This window comes from Akebia trifoliata, chromosome 1, assembly GCF_017979445.1.
Source record: "Akebia trifoliata isolate Shusen 1 chromosome 1, ASM1797944v1, whole genome shotgun sequence".
Lineage (NCBI taxonomy): Eukaryota > Viridiplantae > Streptophyta > Magnoliopsida > Ranunculales > Lardizabalaceae > Akebia > Akebia trifoliata.
This window is the reverse complement of record NC_141375.1, coordinates 28,762,427-28,779,458: the sequence shown is the minus strand read 5'-3', so window position 1 is coordinate 28,779,458 and position 17,032 is coordinate 28,762,427. Positions and strand designations below refer to the sequence as shown.

General features: G+C 33.1%; 1 pseudogene; it reads left to right on the top strand.

Annotated features, from left to right (window-relative positions):
* Nucleotides 1–1,492: 1,492 nt before the first annotated feature.
* Nucleotides 1,493–16,563, top strand: LOC147411501 (transcription factor MYB60-like; annotated as a pseudogene).
* The last annotated feature ends 469 nt before the right edge of the window (nucleotides 16,564–17,032 follow it).

Below are 17,032 nucleotides of genomic sequence, written 5' to 3'. Positions count from 1 at the left end.
ACCCAGGGGACCATACCAATAATTGTACCAAATTGAGACTTTTTAGATAGCCCCTATTTAAGCAACAAAGCATGTGACATTTATTTTGGTTTCCATTTCTAGGAGGTGACAGTTAAAGAAGTTCCACACCTTTATTATAAAATAACATTGAAAGAAAATGTGTAAGACTGTTTCTACCTCAACTCCACAACAAGGGCATCTAGAAGCCATGGAAAAACCCCATTTTTTCTAGACTAAGTCCACCAGGCAAGCTTTGTGAAATATCTTACCCTCCAAGGTCTTCATCTTTGTAGGAACCTGAGAATTCCAAATTGCCTTACATATGTGAGATAAGTTTTCTCTTACCCTTAAAGAGTCCCAAGCCGAACGAGACAAAAACATTCTTGATCTTGAAGCCATCCAGATCGTTTTATCAAAGCTACTGTGATGAACGTTAGATACAAGAATCTCTGCCACAGCATTAGGATTCTCAACGAGGTCTCTTAGCTTAGAAACATCCTAACACTTTGACCTCAGACCTCCTTCACCATATTATTTTTATTTTCATTTGGGTAGAAGTCGATTAGGGGACAAGATCCTCTCCAGTTATGTAAGAAAAGTGATGATGTTGCTCCATCTCCAATCAACTTTTTAGAAAGGCAAATTGTCAGTTGAAGGAAACTCTTAATACTTCTCCATAGTTTAGAACCTCTTGAATTTGAAGGATTCTACCAATTTCCATCTTTAACATACAGACGTATTCTTAAAGAAATCTATCCAAAGACCTTTCTCATTTGTCAATCTCTAGCAAATTTTCATTAAGCCCGTTTTATGCACCTCTGAAAGAGTTCTAATACCCAGGCCACCTTCCAACTTTGGTTTACACACTTTTTGCCAAGCTACAAGATGATTTTTCCTCTCCCCCTCAATACTTCCCCAAAAGAACTTAGCGAAGCACAATTCTAAAGAATCTGAAATTACCTTTGGAATAGGGAGAATAGAGACAAGGTAGATTGGGATAGAGGTGAGCACATGTGAGAGCAAGGTTAAACGGCCTCCCTCCGAGAGGAATTTGGCTTTCCATCACCCCATTTTTCTCGAAATCTTCGAAACCAAGATTGTTTGATAATATTGGTTCATCAGATTGGAAAAATATCGTTTGGAGCAAGAGGTGTGTACCAAGATTTTCATTCGTAGCTTGGTTAGCTATGCATAGGAAACTCTCTAATATCGAAAATCTTTATAAGAGAGGATTCGGATGGATATCGCGATGTCAGTTATACTACAAGAACCAAGAAACGAATGACCACTTATTTTTTTATTATTGTTTTTCTAGTTGGGTGTGGAACTAATGTTTGAGAAGGTTCCGCATCTTAAAGGAGGGGATTCAGGTTCAGTATTAGTAGAAGTTTTGGTGATTAAAAGCCTTCGGATGTCAAGTAAACACATCACTTAGATGGTGTTTACATGGAGAGAGTGAAATATAAGGATATTTGAAGAGAAATCGACTTCAATGGAGGCCGTGTTCAAGCAAGTGGAATCAGCCATCAAGAACATGTTTGAGGATACAATTATTGATGATGATTCTTCATCAATTAGCGCCCAATTGAGGCTGTTGCTACTCCATGGTATATCCCCCTGTTAAACATTTGTTTTGGCAAGCACCAGAGGAGAATGTCATTGAGATAAATAAAGATGGCTCACAATCTATGAGAGGAGCAAGACTCGAATTGATACTCATGGGGATCCTCTGAACCTTTGAGAATCATGCTCACTTTGGCCTTTAGAGGTATGTTCTCTATTTAAAGGTCCATAGAGGCCATTGTCAATGATCAAGCCCATGAAGGAGCTGATATTGAGCATATTTATTAGTTCATTTGAGATCAGTTCATTATCAAATTATTTTCGAATTGATACCTATTTGAGTTGACATACTCTCTCTCTCTCTCTCTCTCTGGCAAACAATCAAGAGAAACTCTTTCTTTTAATCAACAACGTGAAATTTCAATAAAAATCCATCAACAAACAACTGATAGTCTCCAAGGAGTACGATCAATTTTATTCGGCAACAATCGAATCATTAACATCAAAGGCTTTGATATTACATAATCAATCACACATTCCTTCTTCAAAGGAACATGTGATTGTGAGAGGGTATTAGAGTATTAGATTATGGAGTATTGTATTAAGGTAAAAAATGAATAATCGGATCTCGATGTAGTTTAAGGTAGTTATGATATATTGTATTAGGCTGCATTAAGTTAGGTTAGTTATCTAACTACATGTAACCATTCTCTATTTAATAAGATCGCCACCGGAGATCACAATATCCAGGAATTTCAAGGTTATAAAACATTTACGCTGAGGTACAAGTCCCATTGAACCCACCTATACTTCTAGTGAACACTACCCTCTTGCTTAACTAGCAAAAATAAAAAATAAAAAATGTTTAACTAGTGCCAACCAATCTCCTTCTTAAAGAATCTTGACCTTCCAAACTTCAATATTTTATTTTTAATTTTTTCCAGAAATATCCAGCAACTTGCTTTTGTTAACCTTAAATTCCCAAATTTAAGTGCCCAAATGATGAAGGAGTTATAAAAATAAACATGGATGGATATAATAAAAAATAAGGAGGTTTGGGTTGGGTTTTATTTGTCGAGACTCAAATGGAAATTTTATTTTTGTAGGATGGATGAGATGTGAGGAAGAAGACATTATGTTTGTGGAATTAAATGTCATAAAAGGAGTCTTGTCTTATGCATTGAAGAGAGGGCATCTTATTGTCTTAATTAGTTCAGATACTCTTTATTCGATAAATGTTATTACTGGTCACATACAACCAGAGTGGAAATATGAAGAGATAGTGAAAGAGGTGTAACTCTTAAGATCGAATTGTAGTTGGTGTTCTTTTGAATTTGTTTGGAGAGAAGGCAAATAGGGCAGCAGACTTCCTAGCTCGACTTGGTGCATATGTGAATGATTTTTTGGTAACTGAAGATATGCCATGTATTTCTCATAAGTCATCGAGAATTCTTATAAATGATATAACTTGTAACTATTCTCGATGAGTTTAATAAAAAGGGAGGGACCCTCTAACCCTAGTTTATTGATCAAAAAAATTCCAAATTTAAGTGGCTAAAATTAACTCAACAATCTCTTAACTAATAAAATCATCTAAAAATTAATGTGATGATACACAAAATCAAATGCTATCTATTACATGCCTAAATTCACATAAATCTAATTTGAAGTGTGACTGTATATCTAGTGGTGTCTTAAACTAGTTCTCCCCTTCAATCAGTGGATTGAATATGTAGACCTTTGGCCTACAGTGACACCAATGGTTGTTCCATTTATTTGAGATTCAATTCAATTATGCATATATTTGTAGTCATTCAGAATATATTGGCTGACTACAATTGTTACCTATCAATGAATCTAGGGGGGGAGCCAGGATTTTGCCTACGTTGGGGCAACTTTTTTTCTGTTTGGTAAGCTGGGGCTATTAAGAGTGGGAAAAAATTGTAGGAGAAAAAAAACATGTGGGGGGAAATCAGAGTAAAAAAAAAAAAAAAAAAAAATTATGGGGGTAACATCCCCCACTGTAAATCTTGTCATTGTACATTGATTGTAAGGACAAAGAATTGTATACTAAGAACATTCAATTAAGTGGTCTTAACATTTCCCAAAGTTTTGCATTCTCACCAACAATCCTAGGATGGGCGTTTAAAGTTTAGTACGGTGAAGTTCAAGGATGAACTACAAAGGAACATTTACTCCAACCACAATGATTGATAACTAATAATGAGCAAGTGAGTCAATATGACATGTTGGTTTGGTGGTCTAATTGTCAACATATCACGTATTATGTTATCGTGTTTTGTAAATGATTGTAATGGTGGTAAGATAATTAATCACCTAATTCAGAAAGAAATCCATACAACTCAAGAATCTAACCCATGTAAGGATTTAGGGGTGCGTTCGGAGGCTCTAAAGAGAGCCAAACATTTTTCAATATATGGGTTAAAGTTTCGGAATGGACTATTTTTTGTGAGGATGATTTCTATGGTGAAAAGATGATATCTCACAAAAAATGAGCCCATTCTGAAACTTCTAACCTCAATTTACAAGTTGAAGAATTGTTGACCGTCAATTATTTATAAATCACTTTTAATGGGGTTCGAAGTTCTACAATGGGCTGATTTTTTATGATGATGATATTTTCAACATGGAGATCACCCTCACAAAAAATCAACCCATTCCAAAACTTCTAACTCATGTATTGAAAAATATTTAACCCTCTTTAGGGTCTTCGAACGCTTCCCAAAGATTTAAGTTTACAAATTAGATAAGTTTTGCATGTTAAAAAAAAGAGTAACCTATCCCTGATTTCTTCAAAAAATTACTAAATAAAAAAAAAGGAGCAACCTATCCTTGATTTCTTCAAGAAATTAGTAAATCCAAAAGAAACTGAGAAAATCATACAAGAATACAAATGGAGGCTGATGAAAGAACCCCATGCAAAACCTCCATTGTAAGAATTTTTTAGCAGACATATTGGGTTAGTTTTGTATTTTAAAGAAAGAATCACACAACTTTGATTTCTTCAAAAGATGACGAGAGCAACAAATTAAATAATAATACAAGAATTCAAATAAAGAATCCAAGAACCGTATTTTACAAGTTAAGACCAACCCAACCTTGATTTCTTCAAGAAATGAAAAACTCTAATACAAACAAGACTACAAATGCAGGATTCGAGGGAAAAAATGATTATCTAACTAGAATTATATAATCTAATTACTTGAAAATGAATTCCAAACAAAGTCATTGAATTTCAGAAGAAATTGAAATTACCTTAATTTCTTGCTTCTAGAAGGAGAGAGACGCAGACAAACAAGGAGAGAACTCTCCCTGTTGGCTTTATATGCTGGTGAGTGTTGAGATTTGCGTCACAGATAGTTTAAGGAGCATCTAACGGTGGAGAACTTGGGTAGTAAGTACTCCTCCATTTTCCATATCCGGACACTAAAATTTCGGTAGATTGTCAGAAGATTTTAAAAAGAGCGGTTCTAAACTGACTTTCTCTGACACTGCGTTCAAAACTATGTTGATGCTAGTGTATATTAAACCATAGATGTTAATATCTCGTATCTTTAGGAAAAGTGTTATGGTCTGTACCCGCTAACACGTCAGCACTGTTGAACGCAGTATCATAATTAGTCACTGCAGGTCGACCAGCCTCATTAAAATAAATAAATAAAATACAGTACGGATAGTCTGTCGCACGTGCCCCTCTTATTTTTTTTATTTATTATTTTTAGTTCCACTAGCCTCACTAACTTAGGAAGATTTTAACTCTTTAATAACATACATGTTATTCGCTCGTATCTTTAGGAAAAGCATGATTTCTGTAGCACGCTAACACGTCAACGCAGTTGAACGCAGTCTCATAAGAAGTCACTGTAGTTCGACTAGCCTCGTTAACAACGAAAAGTGTATTACAGATAGACTGGTCGCACGTGTCCCTGATTTTTTTTTTAATTATTATTTTTAGTTCAACTAGCCTCACTAACTTGGTAAGATTTTAACTCTTAATAAGGGTTGTTGAGGTCACCTTGGGGCATAAAAACATGATCCGATGCACGGGGTTGTACAGGATAAAATTCTCTCAAATTTTAAAAAAAAAATTATTATTTTTTATCATTTTATTTTAATTTTAAATTTGAGAATTGCATGGAATGTCAGTAGCCATTCTTTTCAAAACCCAAACAAAAGAAAAATGGTTTGTTGAATTTTTTTAGACTTACTATCGGTACACCAACTTTTACTTATTACATCACAGTTAAAAATAAAGAAAATAAGATATTAATAGTGGAGAATAAGTAAAAATTAGCGTACCACTAAAAACTCTCATGCTTTTTTTTTTCTTTTTTTTCTTTTTTAGAATTATATATATATATATATATATATATATATATATATATATATATATATATATATATATAGGTTTAGGATTTTATATGAGACTAATCATAATTGTAGACAGCTATTGATCCCCCCCCTTTTTTTTTCTGAGTAGTGCAACCTTTGTAATATTTGAAGATTTTGTTCTAATTTAAGTGGGGTGTAAGAAATAATTTAGCAAATTGGGGTGTAATAAGAAAGGGTTGGGGTGCCAATAGCAACTCTCTTTTTTTCTTTTTCTTTTTTCTTCTTTTTTTTTTTTTTGGTGTGGGTGGGTGGGTTGCCAGAAAAATTCAACGGGCCAAAGCCTACAAATTTTAGAAAACGAATTTTGACAGCCTATGACTATTGAAATGTTGATGATCCCCAATTCGATGATTTAGAGCTATCAAATTTCTCCCATCCTCCACTAATTTAACGGTTTTGATCCATCGAAAAAGAAAATTTGACAATTAAATTTTTGACGTCTTGATCCGTCAAATTTTATGAAATTCGACAACCTTAGGCCATCAAATATAGGTTTTTTTTCACGTTGGGTGGAGGGGGGTTTATATGAGTTGTTCCATAAATTTAGAGGGAGGTGGCGTTGGATTTTGCCAATGTAATAATCAATTTGACCTCAACCACTCTTAGTAACGGCTAAAATCTTACTATGTTAGTATGGAAAGTGCCTTTTCTTTATTTTTAGAGTCTTTATTGCACCCCAACTTTTATTTATTACACCCCAATTAAAAATAAAAAAGAGACATTTCCCATAACATGTGCAACTTATGTCAAAATTCTGGTTTTGGGTACACTGTTCATTTTAATTCCCAAAACATATTTTTACAATGAATTTGTCATTTTTATAATCAAGGAATTCGTTGATAAATTACTTGCAAGATTGCTGATATAACAAAATCGCTAGTATTTTATCAGTGAATTCATAAATTATAAACTTGATCGATTTTATGAATCCGGAATAGAAACCGAACTGACTACGCCCTAAAATCTCAAACCTATCCAAACTAATCTAAATTCGGTTCTCAAGTCTCCTAAACATAGATATTAAGGCACCAATTATCAAATCTTACGACTAAAAAACCCACAACTATGAATGATTTCAACCAAAAAATGCAACAAAGAAAATGAGATTGGCAATATAATATTAATATCTCTATAACATGAGTGATTTTTTCAAAATTGAAACTCATTAGATAGCTAGGACTACTTTGAGTGGTGACTAAATTTGTTATATTAATTTTATTTGTTAAATAAATGTATATATATATATATATGGGAATGCTAACGTCTAAGATCTCATAGAGACATTAGCATTGTCCAACACTTTTTTTTTTATAATATTCCTCCTCATTTTATCTTTTAGTGAAAAAGATAAGGGTATTTTAATCTTTTACATCTGCATTTATTATGTCATTAATAAATGCATTTATTATGTTAACATTGATTACCCAAGCATTTACTACAAAAAAAAAGATATTAAATTCAAAATACCTAAATACTCATAGTATTTATTATGTAAACAAGCATTTATTGTGTAAAAGACCAATACACCTCTGTCTTTTTCACTAAAAAAATAAAACAAGAAAAGGTATTATTGGAAAAAAAAATGTTGGACAATGCTAATGTTCCTCTAAAATATTGGACATTAACATTCACCATATATATATAGATAATGAATTTGGTTTGATTCTAGGATTCCCTAAACCAATAACTAAATCAAATTAATCGGTTTTTCAAAATTGTAAATCAGAACCGAACAGATGAGCTCAAAAATCGAACCAAACCAATCTAAAATGCCTTGGTTTGGTTCGGTTCAATTTGGCCAGATCCAATGTGCACCCCCAATATTTAGCACACAAAATGGAGAATCGCCCAATAAAAAATATGGGAATAGTTGAAAATAAGTAAAAGTTGGGGTGCAACTAGTAGTCTTTTCTCTCTCTATCTCTCTCTCTCTCCTTTGTTAGATTTCTATTTTTGAGGTTTAAAAGTTTATATGAGTCTAATTCTATAATTGTAAACAACTATTGAAATTGTTTGAATGAGTGTTATAATGTTTTGTAAGGGGTATAAATAATATGTTGTAACCCACTCCTGAAGGTAGCACGACATGGGGTGAAAGGTTTAGTCCCACATCGCTTAGGAGTATGGTGCATGAAGTATTCATAAGAGATAAACTAATCATTCATAGTACTGAAGCCTTTTGAGGGTAAAAGCCCAAAAGCAAAACCTTGAGCCCATGGGATAGTTAATTTAGGGACAATACTCCTAGATGTAGCACAACATGGGGTGAGAGGTTTAGTCCCACATCGCCTAGGAGTGCGATGCTTGAGATATTTATAAGGGGTAAATCGATCCTGCATAGTACCGAGGCCTTTGAGGGTAAAAGCCCAAGAACAAAACCTGGGCCAATGAGACAGTTAATTCAAGGACAATATTAATTTTAAATTTGGGACAGTAACCTTCCATTTTCAACACCATGAATTAAAATTTGGGAATTCAGTTACCAACCATTTTTAACACCTTAGATGAAGTTCATCATGATTTTTTATTTATTTTAAATATGAGTTTTTTCCATGAAATCTAGAAAGTCGTAGTGTTGGATTGTCAATGTAATTATCCATGTGGGCCCAAGAACCTTTGTTAATTATTAATGTTATTTATTTTTATTTTTATTTTTTATTTTTTGGCTAGATAGGGTTAGCGATTAGTGTAAGAAGGGGTTTGAACCTAAGACCTTGGGAACAACCTCCACAAGGTCTAACCACTTAACTAAGTAGTCCTTCTTAGTAGAGATTTTTCAATGTTTGTTTAAAAATATTCAAGGACTTTGTAATCGCGGGTTGAAATGAGATGAATAACACAATCTATTTTGTAAACTTTTATTTTCTTAATAATCCATAAGTTTTGGGTTGTCTCTTGATAGTCTATTTTGTAAACTTTTCTTTTCTTAATAGTCTCTGGACTTCATTCACATTGTAATGTTTTTGAAATACCTGAACTACCATTTTTCTCTTTTTCATCATATAATTAGGTTTTCAAATGAGGGAAATTTTATTAACACGCAAGAAACTTTGAAGGCCCTCCAAAGTGGGAAAAAATAATTTTTTTTGGGCACTCCTCTCTATTTTTTCTTCTTCTTCTCATTGGATCTTCCTTTTCCTTAGTCTTTTTCTCCTCCAATCTCCCTTTCCCTCTCAGCTTTCTTCTTCTTCTTCTCTTCCTCCTTTTTCGACTTCTCTCTCAATCTATTTTTCTTCTTCTTCTCCTCCCCTTCCTCCAATCTCTCTCTTCCTCTTTGTTTTTTCTTATTATTCTTCTTCTTCTTTGATCTCTTTGTTTTTTTCTTTTTCTTCTTCTTCTCCTCTTTTGACACAGTGAACCAAAATAGAGTATGATATGTCATATGTGCATTTTTGACATATATGGAAGCATGTCATATGTCCACTTTTGACATGGATTCAAACATGTCCGATTTTGACACAATCAACAAAAATGACCATTGGGAATGAATGAAATGGGGCTATAAAACTTGGTCATGCTATTGTTGAGAAAATAAAGATACACAAACACTCATGAATTAAAAGATTAACAACTAACTATACATTCTTAAATTAAAATAAATCATATAAATGGAGTTAGAGTCGGAGTTGAAGGTCACCCAAATAGATAACCTGTGAGTAGAAACACCAATGATATGTGAGGATAAATGCATCGGAATCAATAGAGTCGGAGTCAAAGGTCATCGGAACCAATGGAGTTGAAATCCCAAGTTCCAAGGTTGCCGGAGTCGCAAGTATGTAGAACAAGAGATTTGTTATTGTTTATGTTGGAAGGTCCTTAAACATGGATTGCTCTTAATAAAATAGTTAAATATTTGAGGTGCCCAAAGAAATTGGAGGGCCCTTAGAGATTGATAGCGTGTAGATATAATTTTTCTTCCAATGGTGATTGCCATCATTTTCAACGATTTTTTTATTGTGAATGACAAATAAAAGATTATATATTCTTAATTTTGAACATTTAGATGTATAATTTATTTAGTTTTTACAATTTATAAAAAAAAATGAAGTTCGAAGAAGTTAAAATTCTAACATTTTAGATTTGAGTGTTTGCTTCAAAACTATGATACATGCGTTGTGGGTATTTCAAGAAGACTTACCCAATACCAAAGTCGAAGAAATGAAAAAAAAAAAAAAAAAATCTGGTCCACGCTTACAGTGCTGAGTTTACCATGTTTTATTATTGGACTCACAACTTAGTGTCAATGCAAAGTTTTTTCCTTAATGCTCTTGATAGCATTACAATGGCCGAAACCTTTAATGGTCTTAAACCAGTTCTACTCCACCTTCTCTCATTTCAAAGTGGCAATCTCACTGAAATAAGGTAGCGAGATCGCTAATATTTATTTGAAAAATGACAATCATATTGGTTTATAAACTGACAATCTCGCTAAAAGCTAATAAACCTGTGAGATTGTCCCTTTTGTAACTAGTGAGATTGTCAAAGTGACAATCTCACTGAAATAAGGTAGCAATCTCACTATTTTATATTAGCAAGATTGTCTCTTTGAAATACCTTGGATCTCACTCTTCATGTTTTGGGAATTAAAACGAACAGTGAGTGGAAATCGAAATTTTATCAAAAGTTGATCAGAGTTTTAGGAAATTTGTCTAAATTTATTAGGCCAGACTAGAGCTGGCTTTGAACATGCTCCTATTAATTGGGGTTCCAAACCAAGCCCAAGCATGGCCCATATAACAGTTGGGCTGGCCTGGCTTGGTTCATTTGTTGAAAATAGAAAGGAGGGAGAAAGTATGACTGCGTGAGAGATGGGGGATTTATGATTGTTGAGAGAGAGGGGACTATCGTTGAGTACTGATTGATTAGTGCAAGCCCGAAGCGGGTCCTATAGTTAAATCGGATTGGTCATCCCACACCACAATGTGATCACATAATATAAGTACGTTGTTCATGGAAAGGAATCGAGGATAGAGGGGAAAAGGAAAAAAACTGAGATAGAGTTCCTGTAAGTTTCAGAGATTTGTTTGTACGATCATGTCATCTATATATGGATGTAGTCACCATAGTAGATTTCAACAAGAAACATCTATCAAAGCGTATTCCTTATTTATTTTTTATTTCTCATTAATTAATGGTGTTTTATGTGATTAAGCCATTCGATGATGTTCTCAGTTCTCACCAAGAATATAAGTTAACATTTCATTCCAGCTAATTTGCACAGCTTAATTATCATTTAAAAATAACATACTATACTATATTTAGATAATCAGATTCTTAGCAAAAACAAATATTTAGATAATCAGATGGAAATGGGATGATGTGTTGAGATATCTAGTATAGTTCATTCAATATTGAACGAACTTGTTTGATGAAATTTATTCCTTTTCTTCTTATTAGCTTTATGGAAATTTATGTGTTTTTCCATGAATTAATGAAACACATCCCACACGCAATCAAATCATCTACATAGTGATAGTTCCAACTACCAACCATTTCTTGACAGGAGTGGAGCCACGTAGGGACGAGTGGGGGTTGTAAATCATACTGATTTTTTTCTATAAAAAAAAAAAAAAAAATTTGGCGTACTCTACAGATTTTGGTAAATGTTCGAGATAACCCTGAATTTTCAAAGAGATGTCATGTATTTTGTGTAGTTTGAAAAGGTAATTTTGATATGCCCCTACATTTCTATAAGTATTGCACATATCCCTGTAATTTTTAAAAAGAGCCACGTAGTTTTAAAAAGAGACAGGCTATCCTGACTAATTAGTAAGATTTCAAATCTTACTAAGGGTTGTTAGGTTAACATGGATTTCTACATTGGCAATCCAACACCACATAGCCTTCTAGATTTCATTAAAAAAAACTCAGTTTCAAATCAGAAAATTTCAAAATATGTACTTTTTTTGAGTTGATCCAAGTTGTTAAAAATGGACGACTAATGAACTCCTAAACTTAAGTTTAAAATTCAATCATGAAACATGAAAAATAATTTTTTTTTTTCAAAGTTTTTAAAATTTTGTCTTCTACATACCTGTGGCATTAGATCATATTTTAGGATGCCACAAGGTGATGTGGTCGGGAAATTTTTCTTACTAACTTAAGAAAAGTTTTTTTTTCTTCTTTTAAAAGAATGGTGTTTTAGAGTTTAGACATGTTTCCCACCGGCATTTTGTAGACCACAAAAATCCTCCATTAAAATTGGTCCACATGTATTGAAAACATATTTAATTTATAAAAATAGTCACGTTGAGGATAAAAGACCACCGCATCCCTTGAGGTCTTTTACGACCCCATTCTTGATGAAATTCAATGGAAAATAAATTTTTATCTTCTTTTATCATTTTAAATGAAAACTGAAGTATAACAAGAAAATTATAAAGAGTATTGGTCAACCATATTGTCTACAATGATGAGATCAACATTGGCATAAAAAAAGAAATCAAGATAATCGAAACTCAGCCCCCACTGATAGAAAATCCTGTCTTTGTTATTGCTTCTAATGTGAACTCTTCTGTAACTAAATTCATCTACATGTGGGATTTATATGGTCATCAGATAACGTCTTACAACATATTGTTCGATTACTGGTCTTTTTGCCAGTGATGTACTTTCAATAGGGATACATCAGATAAATTGACTTAATCTAAGGGATTCATAAACCTAAACTAATTATATTCCAATTAGATTCTCTAAGTGTGTTTGATAACTGAGGAAATCTATGAAAAAAATTAATGTTTTATTAGTCGAAATCGATTTGTTGGGAAAATGTTATTATTCTAATGATCATGAAAATCATTAAAATAGAAATTTATTGGAGCTTGATTCTGAATACTCTAAAATCAAGATAGAAAAATGAGAAATGTTGAAGCAGAGATAGCATCCTAATTACTTAAATATAGTATATATTAAATAATTTTGAATCTAAATGATTTGACTAATCATAAATGAGAGGACTCGAATGAGTAAACTCAACATTGATGAGCATTGAGACGACATGAGATAGAGTCCAACTTTGAAGCGGGCAGTCCACTTCAAGTTTTGGAGAAACCCTCTTCATTATAAGACACGTGGTATTTTGAATTTATTTCACACTCCTACATTTTTGTCAAAATTGGAAATACCACCTCGAAAGTTCCACACGTAATCCAATGGAGAGGGCTCTGTCAAAACTTTGAAGTGGCCTGCCCGCTTCAAAGCTTTTTCCCATGAGATACCTAGCTAGTTTTAAAACCAGATGAAAGGGAGGTGGTGAGTTTGAGTGAAAGGGAGTTTAAAGAGCATCCCTTTCTTTTCTATTTTTAAACCCTTCTCCCTTTTCAGGTTTCTCGTCATTAATCCATATTTATGATTTTATTAAAGACTCAGGATGCAATACGGTTTTTAGTTTCTATTTTATAGGAATGGTGTCTATGTGCCATGCTTGAGGTGGAGTTTAAGGCACCTCAGGTTCCTAATCAAGCCTTACATGCAGCCCAATGTATATATTCTCCAATCCAAACTTGCCACGTATACACCATTTTGGTTGCGACTCTTTATTTAATGAATGATTCTCGATCTAGAACAGTGCCCCACTCCTTGTGTGTAGAAACCTATTGTTTCCATGTGGCATGTTTTTATTGGAGATTAAACACAACGGACTATATATCGAAAAGGGCTTGGTTAAGAGACTGAAGTGCTTTAAACTCCAACCAAATCATGCCACATAAACACTGTTAGTATAGAACACCTTGCCTGATCCTCATTATTGTAAATTAATATGGGCTGATTTTCATAGATTACAACCAATAGATTAAACAATTTTTAGCAATCTCTTGTACACAGCTTCCTTCGTAAATGCCCCTAAATTTATCCCTATTTTATCTTTTAGGAATAAAAAGCAACTGTGTACAATGACATTAAGGTGAAAGCGAGTTTTGAGTCAAGGGTTATGTTATCAATTAATGCAGTGCGAAGAACAATCCTCCAATTGATTTGTCTCTAAAAAATATCAAACAATTAGACATCAAAAATTTGTTGATTCACACAAAATACCAAGCAATTAAAATGAAGAGAAAACTCTCTAAAATCATAAATTTTATTAGTCAAAGATGTTCCCCATATTGAAGTTACAATACTATATATAATTAAATAGTCTTATTTTCTAAAAAAACATGATATAGTCAAAATAGAAAAAATTACTAAAAATAATAAAAACGACCTAGGGATGGAAATAGATATTACTTGACCTTGGAAATAAGAGAAAATCAATTATGTGATTCTGATTTGTATAACTAAAGTTATTAACAAAATAAAATTTTCCTAAAATAGCAAAAACGTCTAAAAAGTAGGTTGAATGAAGGAATCAGGCCTCAAAACAGAAAGTTCATAGCATGCTATGGATCTTGAAGATCTTGATGTTTTCATTTAAGAATAGGTATTTTCAAATTATTTTGAATCCATCACTCATCCAGATCTGTGGGCCCACTTGTGCTTATTACAATGCATCACTAACTTTACTATGTTTCCTCTTTTACTCCTTTAATCTCAAAGATAATGCCAAACTCTAGCATATATATAATTTAGAGGTGTGCTATTAGACCACATACACCATTTCAACATAATTAAGATGTATAAGAATTTAACAGTGACTTGAGTTAAAATTTCCACTTTTTTTTAAGTGCCCATCCATGTGATTCAAAGGAGAAACTGGACAAAGAAGAAATTCATCTTCTCAACTGACTTTAATTGTTTAATTTGACAATTAATTTTGTCCCAAAAAGAAAAGTTAAAATAAAAGCTAGGTGAGTCAACTTGGTAGATCAGCTAGTTAATTTAAAGAGCCTTCTCATCGTCTTGTATATAAATAACCACATGTTCTAGGATGTATGGTTCAGAGGAGAACAACGTACATATAAAGATATAGATAGAAAGGTATCCTTTCTGTGATAAAGATATTATGAAGAAAGGGCCTTGGACACCTGAAGAAGGCATCATCTTGGCCTCTTACATTGTAGAACATGGACCAAGAAATTGGAGATCAGTGTCTACAAACACTGGTAACAATTTCAATAGTTACCCATTTTGTTCTTATATGTGTTCTTGTTAATTTCTATGAAGAAAACAACAAATATTTTATGTCTACATCTGTTATATACATTATGGTTTATGTTGTTGAATTTTGTTCATTTTTTGTGTGGAAGATAAAGAACTCATACACTTGGTCGTTTCCACCAGACTCACTTACCTAAAACTGATAAATGTAGCCTTTTAATTTATATTTTGAAGGGTTGATGAGGTGCAGCAAAAGTTGCAGGTTGAGATGGACTAATTACGTCAGACCTGGAATCAAGCTTGGGAACTTCACCGCACATGAAGAAAGAATGATAATTCATCTGCAAGCTTAATTGGGTAACAAGTAATTCTCAAACACTTACACTTTCCTAACTAACATTGTAAGATTTTAATCCTTACTAAGGGTCGTTTTGCTCAAATGGATTACCACATTGGCAACTCAACACCACAGCCCTCTAGATTTCATGGAAAAACTCAGATAAAAAAAATATGTTCTAGACTTGATCCAAGGTTTTGAAAATGGACGGTCACCAAACTTCCACCTAACTCCCAAATTTAAAATTAAAATTCAACGTTAAAATATAACTTTTTTTTAAAAGAAAAAAAAAATTCAACATAGAATTTTGTCTCTACCACCCTGAATGAACCAACGGATCATGGTTTTGGATGCCACAATTTGAGCCCAAGAACCATTACTTAGTGAGGCTAGTCGGACTCATTCGCAAACACTATTTGATTCTCATTGAAAAATTAGTACATGTGTCACCTCAACCTTTTTTTTTTTTTTTTTAAATTGTTACTTACTCTTGATTAATCATGTTGTGTTGTTGTTCAACCATACTATACATACTTATTGATTCATTCATACTTTCTAAATCTTCTCTTTTTCTGTGTTTTTTTACCCTTTCTTTTAACAGATGGGCATCCATAGCTTCTTACTTCCACAAAGGACAGAATGATATAAAGAACTATTGGAACACCCACCTGAAGAAGAAGATTAAGATTTATCAATTGGCTTTTGATCCTTACATTGCATCAAATTGTAAAAATTATGAGTTTGTTAACAAGAAATACACTGATAAAAGGATCTTAGATAAGATCCACCAAGCCTCACTGATAAGGTTAAAACAAACCTCCACTTATGCTTCAAGCTTAAAAAACATTTCAAGACTTTTAGAAGGTTGGATGAAGTCTTCTCCAAAGACTACTATTATTCTGAGTAAGTTCAAAGACATAGACCTTGAAAGCAATAATAACAAGAGTAGCAACAGCAATGTTGAGGAAACAAATTCACTACAGTGCAACCAAGCTAATAAAGGTGAAAAAATAAGGTGTGACCTCATCACAGATGAAGAGTTTGAATCCCTCTTATTATTTGATAACAAAAGCAGCACAACTTGGAAGAATTCTTCCAATGAATCTACCTATCATGGATCTCAAACCACCCTCACTGACGAAAGACAACAATATTCCAAGTTGGATAGCGAGCAGAGATCGGAGAACAAGACTCCATTCTCTTTGCTTGAGAAATAGCTGTTGGATGAAGCAACATAACAACGAGAACAAAATGGAGTTCTCTAAAATATTCTGATATTTTTTTCCTGATTTTTTATGATGTTAATTTTCTCTCTCTTTCAGCTCTGAATGTTAGAAGAAGATTAATGCCTTATCTCTTTATGAACCAAATGAAAGTTGTAACTAGGGTTTCACTTTGAACTATCTGAAAAATATATATATAACTAGGGTTACTATAGAGTTCTGTGTATAGTAGGCATCTTCTTTAGAAATGCGGCAAGGAGGCAGTTGCGACAACTTTATAAAATGAGGAAATTCTGGGAAAGAGACTGGCTCTTAAAGTTTCTCCCCAATCTGTTCTCTTCTTCATTCTTCCTTTTTATGTGTTTATAGCATAATTTCTGTAAGTGTGAAAGAAAAAAAAAAATGAAATAGCAAATATAACACAATCCCAAAAAATACAATGATTTACATAGTTCAACAGTGT